The sequence below is a fragment of the Sorex fumeus genome, unplaced genomic scaffold (assembly GCF_029834395.1).
Source record: "Sorex fumeus unplaced genomic scaffold, SorFum_2.1 ptg000038l, whole genome shotgun sequence".
Classification (NCBI taxonomy): Eukaryota; Metazoa; Chordata; class Mammalia; order Eulipotyphla; family Soricidae; genus Sorex; species Sorex fumeus.
Window position 1 is genome coordinate 8479503 of NW_026606095.1, and position 9682 is coordinate 8489184.

At 36.8% G+C, this 9682-nt stretch overlaps 1 non-coding gene across 1 annotated transcript; it reads right to left on the bottom strand.

Annotated features, from left to right (window-relative positions):
• Positions 1 to 6168: 6168 nt before the first annotated feature.
• On the bottom strand, positions 6169 to 6333 carry LOC130028073 (small Cajal body-specific RNA 1). The gene has a single exon (XR_008793163.1). It is a non-coding gene; the product is annotated as a small Cajal body-specific RNA 1 (non-coding RNA).
• Between the last annotated feature and the right edge of the window lie 3349 nt (positions 6334 to 9682).

Sequence of the window (9682 nt, forward strand, 5' to 3'; positions counted from 1 at the left end):
TATTTAGAAAAAATTAAAGACAAAAAACAATTGGAAAACGTTATGGTTTAAGGAAATTTATTTTTTACAACACACCAAATAAAATATTTGAAATATGATCAGGTATTTTAAGGATATATATATGTATATACATATATATATTTAGCCAATTGCTGATGCATTTATAAGTCTTTAGTGTAAAGTATAAGAAAACTAATACTTCCAATGTTAAATTGAACTCCGGGACTTGGAAATGCTGAGGATGCAGTTAAATTTAAGAACGAGAAGTTTGTATAGCCTATCATTCATATCTTCTGATATAACATTATTGAAAGTATCTCTAGAATAGCTGCATTGTGTTCACCTGGACCTTGCATAAAGGATGCTTTCCCCAAACATAAGTAAGAACTTAGATGTGACAAAGCACAAAATGAGAGAGCTTTCTTCAAATAGCATAGATGTCTTTACTCTGTATTTGAAAAAGAAGAGAATTCCTATACTGTCTTCTAAACTACACAGTTCTGACTTACCTTTAAATCATGTAGTTTTAAAAGTAACTTTATTGGGGCTGGATCAATAGCACAGCGGGTAGGGCATTTGCCTTGCATGTGGCCGACCCGCATTTGATTCCCAGCATTCCATATGGTCCCCTGAGCACCACCAGGAGTAATTCCTGAGTGCAGAGCCAAGAGTAATCCCTGTGCATCGCCAGTGTGACCCAAAAAGCAAAAAAAAAAGTAACTTTATTATTACTATTATTGTTGTTAATAATTGTCTAAGTTCTTACTTATATGTCATGGACAATACTTAAAATATATCAAATTGAATTACTTTTCACAAAACATAAATAAGAAAGGTTTCAACCCAAAGCTCTCATACCTTACCCACCAATGCCCATTACCTTTTCTTTGAATTTTCATTTATTTATTTTTTAAATTTTTGTTTTATTGCTTTTTACAATATATTTTTATTGGGTTTTTGTTTGTTTGTTTATTTGGAGGTGACACCCAGGGATGCTCAAGGCTCACTACTGGTTCTGCATGTATGGATCACTCTTGGTGAGCTCTGAGGACCAAAAGGAGTACGAGGGGTCAAACTTGGGTGGCCCTGTCCAAGTCAAGTGCTGTATCCACTGTACTATTGCTCTGTCCCTTGTTTGAGTACTTAGAATCTCTTCCTCTTTCTCAAATTAGAACTTAAATTTATCGTGTGGCCTTATTGTCAACTGATTAATGAAGTAAATGTCTATTACACACAGAGAGTATGGACCTTCTACACAATCTGATGAGGTCTATTGGTTTATAGTTCAGATGAAGTGTGGGACCACTAGAAGGGTTGGATTCATTGAAAGATGGGGCCTCTTCGTTATTTGCTCTCATGTTGTTTCAGGGCATCTATATTCCTGAGGCTTTTCAGCACTCATCTCACCAACCTGGCAGGCCTTTTCCATGAAAATCGCCTTGGGATACTATCACAGATGAAGTCCCTTGAAAATGACTTCCGCCTCAGGTAGGAAGTTGACCCAAGTGAGTTCCTAGACTCTTGAGAGATGAGCTCAGTTATAAGAGGAAAAAGTGTTTTGAGACTTGAAACACAGGAAGAAAGTGAGTAAAATTGGATTTAAATGGAAATCTGATGTTCATTTGAATTTGTACCAGTTATGCTTGGAATGCCTGATGCATTTGATTTTCAAGTTTAGAACAGTATTATATGAAAATGCCTTGATAATTCCAGAAAAGAATATGTCTAAGGGGAATGAGGAAGTAAAGGTGTCTTTTATTACTTTCAGCTTTGCCTTAAATCCATTTAATTATAACAGTAGCTTACATCTCTAATAGCTTTTCAGGGCACTTTGTGATAACGTAACTTTATTTTATTCTCACTGTCGATCTTCACTGTGGGCAAGGCAACTAGCATTTTTCTCCATATTTTTGATAATAAAACTGAGGGGCAGAAGGTTGGTTATATTATTCATGGTGAATCAAATAACAATAAACTTGATTTCTTTCTTTTGATTTAAAATTAATTTCTTCACTTAAAATTTTATTTTGGTTTTGGACCACACCTGGTGGTGCATAGGGCTTACTCATAGCTCTGCACTCAGACCCCGCCTGGCAGTGATCCAGAGACCATATGGGTTACGGTAGATGGAACTTAGGTCAACCATGTGCAAGGCATGTGCCCTACTCGTTGAACTATCTCTTTGAATCAGAACATTTTCATAATTTCTTTCACAAGTATTTCTGTTTCTAATAAAAGAAATTAGAAGCTTTGTAGACATTTCTTCTACTATAACTATATATATATATATATATATATATATATATATATATATATACACACACACACACAGCCAGTTATATACATAGTTTAGGAGACTCAATTTGAGTTAATACATGAGTTAATTTTTTAATTTAAAAATTGCAATGCTTTTAACTTGAAAAAAGTGGTTTTGTTTTTAAAAATAGGAACTGCTTCCAGCAATGCTGGTTATTGTGTTACATGGGGGGAAAGACACGCTCAACATTGCTGGGTTCTCTGGTGTGGCATGGACTTCTGGCATGTGCACTGCTTAGGTCAATGGAACACAGGGCTGCAAAAGCTACACCTGGACAGAAGGACTGTAGTCACAAAGTGTCAGTGATCAAATATGGGCTAGGAATTTACTTTATCTCTTGCAATTTCCTTGACCCTTGAATAGAGTACTTCTGAAGGAGAAACTGAGTTATACTATAGTGATATATTTACAGATAGGAACTAAATTCAAGAATAGAGTTCACTATGCTACCTTTTAAAAATATATCTATTTCTCTCAGTACCAATAGTTTCTAGCTGTTTTATATCTGTGCAGCTGCACCTGTTTGGGGACTGCTAGTTGAAAACCACCTCTCCCTGATAAGCCCTAATATTTATTTTAGTTTAGTTTTAAACATGTAAATGTATACTTTGGCATGATTTTATTTACATATAATTTTGGTGATTGAAAGTTCCTTTCTCGTCTCGACATCTTATCAGAACTTTTCTTTATGGCATCTTATTATCTCATTCCTACTTTGGACAAACTTGCAGGCTATCGAATGTAGCCTGCCCACAGGGCAGAGTCTGGCAAACTCCCCGTGGCCTACCAAATATGCCAAATACCAGTAACAATGATGGGTCTCATTCTCCTAAAGAGCCGTGAATATAATATAATCTCAGGGCTAGGATGAAAGAGACGTTACTGGGGCCTGCTCGAGGCAATCGACGATTAACAGGATGATGAAATGAAATGAATGAAAGTTCCTTTGATTTGTTTGCCTTTGATTATGCATGCCCATTGAGTTATTCTTAATTTACAAGTTTTTTTTTAGGGGGAGTAGTTGAAGATTTTAAGTATTATAGTTTTTTTTTTTTCAGTTTATGTACAAATTCTGGGAGAAAACTCTAAGGATTGAAGCACATGCCTATCATAAGTAGGGTGCTCATCAGCATTGTGGAGATTCAAAAAGGTTAGAATAGAAAATATCCAAAGGCTAAAGAAATTAATCAGGGGACTTCAAATCTGAGATTTATCCAGTGTGGGGTCAGTGGTAGGAAGGATGGAAGGAGGCAATGGAACATAGTTGGAAGGAAGTTAATCCTGATGGTGGATTGTGCGCATGAAGCTTATTTTTTTTAAGTATTGTAACACATAACTCTGTAGTGAAGATTGCAGGGGATAAAGTGTCAGAAAACTATTCAAGGAATCAAGGAGATACTTTAGAGAGCTAGTGTGCATATAAGAGATCCAGGTTCTTACCTTGGCATATCATTGTTCCAGGACCCTCAGCACTGCTAGGTGTGTGCCAAGGTCTCCATTCCCAAAGAAGCACCCATCAATACAGGCTGCTTAGACAAATTTTTAGGTATTTTTCTTTTAAATTAAGGCAACATTATTGCTTACATCTTATAGTTTTTATAAAATGTATTGTAACCCAATTTGGCCCTTCCTTCCTTCCTTCCTTCCTTCCTTCCTTCCTTCCTTCCTTCCTTCCTTCCTTCCTTCTGACCTTCCTTCCTTCCTTCCTTCCTTCCTTCCTTCCTTCCTTCCTTCCTTCCTTCCTTCCTTATTGAATCACCATGAGATACACAATTACAAAATTGTTCATGGTTGAGTTTTAGTCATACAATGCTCCAACCCCCATCTCTTCACCAGAGCACATTTCCCACCACCAGTGTTCTCAGTTTTCCTTTTCTGGCATATATTCTTATAACAGTTGCTTGACTGAGTCTTACTGAAACACATGTATCTGGTACTTAAGACATAGTGGTTGAATGAGTGGATATTGTGATGCAGAAGGGGAATCAGAGGAGAATGGAGAGGAGATTGGGATAAAATGCAATTGAAAAACCAACCAGCCTGGCCCTCATTCCTTCTTTTGCCTGTCTATCACCAACAGATGACCGATCTAGTCCATACACAGTGGCTCAAGAGCACCAAACGTGGGCAGCAAGAGAGTGCTGCCGGGAGAGCCCACGAATATACATCAACACATCTCTTCTATGCGTGTGTAATATTTTTCACAGCTGGCATCCCTGGGTGGAACTTCAAATACACCTTTCCTATATTCAAGAGTGTTAGATATACAATTCTAGAAGCTGAGGATATATCATAAGTAAAGCAGATATGAATTTCCTTTTATGAACTAGCACCTGAAGTTGTGGTTAAAGAGCAATAGAAATTTTAATGCATTATGGTGGAAAAATCTAATGGGAACTACAATAGGGATTGAAATAGTGACTGTGATTTTAAAGCTTCACTGAAAAGCTGCCATTTCAAGGAAAAATGTGAAAGGGAGAGATTGCATATGCTTTAATGGGTTAACAGAAAAACAATCGATGGGGTTTAAACAATTTTGGAAACCATCTGGAAGGAACAAGTGTGAAGGTTCTCAGGTGGGATGACTAATATATCAGAGGGACAGCAGGAACCCTCGTGTAGTCAAAGAGAGGGAAAAAATAATAAATTGTGAAGAAAAATAATGAAAATAATGCAAGGAGAGAGGACTCTGGAATGTAGACAGATTCATTAATGGGGATTTGGCTTTTACCTTTAATAAACAAGAAGATATTGGGAGAAGTGAAAGTGAGAAAGAGATAATGGGATATGGGTCAGGGTTCTTGAATGCATCAGCAATGTGAGGGAATGGTATAGCTATGTATACCACTATGGTATAGCTAAATCACACAGACAACAACACTGAAAACATGCAATTAAAGTACACAACCAAGCTTTAAAATGTTCCTGTCAAGTTGGCAGGCTTGGTGGGTAGGGAGGAACTTGTGAACACTGGTGGAACAGTTGACATTGGTAGGAAGATTGGTGTTAGAACATTATATGTCTAAAATTCAACTACCAATAACTTTGTAAGTCACAGTTCTTTGGAAGAATTTAAAACTGAGAAAAAAACATAGTTATGAGACAACCTCATGTGTAAATTAGAATATTCTAATGATCAAGAATGAAAGTAGCCATTCAGTTAGTAGGTGTCTGCAAAAGCACACGAGAGATACCATGATAATCTTAATCATTGAAAATGATAAAATGAGCAATGGAGGTAGAAAATTGCTCAAAATAAGAGAGTAAGCTCAAATTGGGCACTTTGTGTTAAATGCTATACAACAAAGCCTAGACTAAAATACAATTCCGTTCTCCCAGAAATAAAATCTTAATTCAATGAATAAAGAATCATTTCATCAGAGAGAGAGTTCAATGGGTGAAGCCCTTGTTCTGTTTGCAGAAGACCAAGTTTTTGTCTCTGGCAACATATGACTCCCCACAGAACTTCCAAGATCAAAGCCTAAGCATCAAACTTAAAGTTGCATTTGAGTTCCTTGGTGTGTTTTTGCCCTCATGTTTTTCCCCTCCCCACAAATTAAAAAAAATCACCTGTTGTCCCTTAGTTAGCAATCCCTAAAGGAAAGTCACCTCACAACAATAACACATCATCCTTTCAACCGAGTAAAACTCCCTTCTCACTCCCTTCTCTCTATAAATCTGTTTATGTACAGCTCTTTGAAGCTCCTTTCTGTCTGTTAGATTGGGGAATGTTTCCTAATTTATGAATTATTGAAGAAAATCAGTAAGGTTTAAAAAATTTACTCAGTTGATTTTTCCCCCTTTTTTCCTCTTTTTTCTTTTTTCTCTGTTTTTTTCTCTTCTTTTTTTCCAGTTCTGCCTGTGTGTTATAACTCAGAGTGTGTCTTTACATGCTGGGCTTAAAAGACTCATGGCTTTTGTTTTAATATTGCATTTCTTAAACCCAGCTATCACATCATATCACAAGTATTTCATCAAGGCTAGGGCACAGATAGCTTGGCTAGTGTCAAGTGCTAAGTTGAATTTTGTTTTAAACATCATCAAAAAGTTTCAGGACAGAAGGGGGATAAAAAAACAAAGAATGATAAAAACATTTTATAGCAGATTAAGTTTGTTGTGTTGATTAGTGGATATTGTATAAAATGTATATAGTATGTATAAAATGTATGTGGTATGCATGTATAAAAATCATGACCTATCCAGTCATTATCCATGGTAGTATAAAGTAACTGTGGTATATTTTAAATAGACTAACTTTCATAAAATATGAATCACACAATCACACAAATCATTCTGTTAATCGTCGATTGCCTCGAGCAGGCCCCAGTAACGTCTCCTTCATCCTAGCCCTGAGATTATATTCAAGGCTCTTTAGGAGAATGAGACCCATCATTGTTACTGGTATTTGGCATATTGGGTACGCCAGAGGGAGTTTGCCAGACTCTGCCGTAAATATGAATATATAACTATAATATGAATACATGCAAGGAAAAAAAGACAGGAAGAATATTAAATATACACATGAATTTTGGATGTTTTGGGGGGTTTCTATTCTTGTTACCCTGTATCAACCATATATTTCGTGCAGTGAACATGTTATAAATCTTACCTCCTTTACTTCTCATTTATTTTCTTTGTTCAATAAATGCTGTATGTTTTTTCCAGTAGGGACACTTTAAAATTCTGCTCTTGGCTTTGAAAAAGATTTTAAAATGAGTGAATCATAATGCTTGTCATGAGCTTTTATAATTTTATAGGTGTAGAGAAAAAAAATACCAGTGCATATACCAATATATCAAAAATAATCATGCCACTGCAGTTAGAGAAGCACAAACAAAATACTATGAAGGTTAAGGGTGACAAATATTTAGTTGTCAGTGGCATTTGAGTTGAGCTGTGAAATATCAGGGATGTGTTTTGACAGTTTGTGGAATAGCATTCCCAGCTGAGGGAACAGAAATAGCAGAGTTATAGAGGAAGGAATGCATATGCCGTGTATTGAGAAAATAACTAATGTAGTATGGCTAAAGTGTAGACATATCTAGCTATGGCATAAATTTAAGGGACAAGATGTATGAAAGTATTCAAGTACAGTGTGCCATAAGAAAGTGGGGACATATAATTGAAGGCTATGAAACATGGACAGACATGTAATAGAACATTTTTGGTTAAGAGATGTATGTGCTATACTTATAGGTGATATACGACTATATGAAATATACTTCCATAAACTTATATTTAGATATTAACGACAATCCAAATTTGGGTTACAATGATTATATTGTAGACTTAAGGCACAAAATTTATAGTTAGGGAAAACATACAGCTTCATGTTTTTCTTCCTTTCCAGAAATATTTAATGACTTATTTTGAGTTCTAACAATGCATTGTAGCACTGTAGCTATGTCCTCCCGTTGTTCATCGATTTGCTTGAGCGGGCACCATTAATGTCTCCATTGTGAGACTTGTTGTCACTTTTTTTGGCATATCGAAGACCCCACGGGGAGCTTGCCAGGCTCTGCTATGCGGGGGAGGATACTCTCAGTCGCTTGTTGGGCTCTCCGAGAGGGGTGGAGGAATCGAACCCGGGTTGGCTGCATGCAAGACAAACACCCTACCCGCTGTGTAAACATATCTATATATTTTTTCTAAGTCCCATGTACATTTTTTCTAAGAGATGAAGCCAACCAAATCTAGTCCATTATAAGTAAAAATTATTTGGAAGAACAAAAAGAATTGTTGCCTTAGGAATATACTGGGTAGTGCCTTCTATGGAGCCCTGTTGGCCCTCTCCTTTAAATTTCTTTGACTTAGGGCTATGAGAGCAAGCCCAAGCTATTAGCCAATAACTAATGCTCCAGCATTGGCTGCCCTTTGTCACATTGCTGCAGTTTGGAAGTTTGCTTTAGTCAACAGCACTTGGAGGATCTTATTACTTACTCGTGAACATTTGCTCTTGGTTGTAAACTGGTAAATAAACAAAGGCTTTGCATGAAAGAGCAATGACATTTTGGAAATTCTAGGGGGAAAAAAATGTCTTTTTGAGCCCCTGATTATAAAGAGAGGAAACCAAGATGTTACATTTTACAGTCAGTTGTCCCCCCATTTGTAACTGACAGATTGGATTTAACACATGGAAACTGGAAGACTACTTGTCTTTAAAAACGGTCTAATTACATTTGGAACTTAAGGGAAATAGAAGATTCCAGGATATTTTTGTTTTGAATTTGAAATTGGGGACAGCGCATGCACAGTTGTTTGTTTTCACACTTTATGGGAATGAATCACACCATGTCGACCGTGAGATTTAATTATGTATTTAGCAGAGAAACTGGAGAAGAGCCAGTGCAATAGCAGAGCTGCTGGAATAGCCCGTGCACAGCCCCTTCCAGTTTCCAGACACTACAAACCTTTCCTAATAGCACGTTTAACATAGGAGATAGAATGGTGTTGATGAGCGGAATCAACTCTCAGTGGAACGCTCTGCTAGGAAACAAATGGTGATGTCAAGAGAAGGACGTTTCTATAAGCAGAGCTAAAGCACTGAACCTGTGGGCACGGGGCTGGCTTTAATTGAAACGGTTCAAGCAAAACATGTCTTCTCTGCCTATTCCCATTGTTCTTTTTGTCTACAGGTCAGTGCATGAACTCTCTGCCTTCTAAATCTTTACACATATAAAGAACTTGTAATATTCAGAGCCTTGGGACAAACGAGCAAAAGAAAACTTGATTTTTAATTAAAGATACTTATTATTTCTAGTTTTCCTCAATATTTAATTCAGAACTGGATTGGCTAAAAACTTCTTGGGTTTACATGTGTTCGGTCATTTCTTTTTCTAATACCAACAAACTAAATAGGTTAACTTTTTCTTTTCAATAAAACATTTAATTTTCTTTTGGTAAAAGAGACTGAAACCAAAGGGAATCGGCACTCTTGATATGGTTTTTACATAAAATGAAGTTTGTGTTTAGATATGCTGGAGCAATAGCACAGCAGGTAGGGTATTTGCCTTGAACATGGCTGAGATGGTTTCAATTCCTCCATGCCTCTTGAAGAACCCAACAAGCTACCACGAGTATCCCGCCCACACAGCAGAGCCTGGCTAGCTCCCAGATATGCCAAAAACAGTAACAACAAGTCTCACAATGGAGACCTTACTGGTGCCTGCTGGAGCAAGTTGATGAATAACAGGAGGACAGTGTTACAGTTAGATATTTTGATCTTCTTTTTTTTTTTTTAGTCTAATATTCTTGAAAGTAACCAAGGCAAATCCAGACTCACATTTTTACCCCCTAATAGATCTAACAGAAATCATACATCTGCTCTATGAGAGAGCTGTGAGACACATTTTTTTCTTCTCTTGC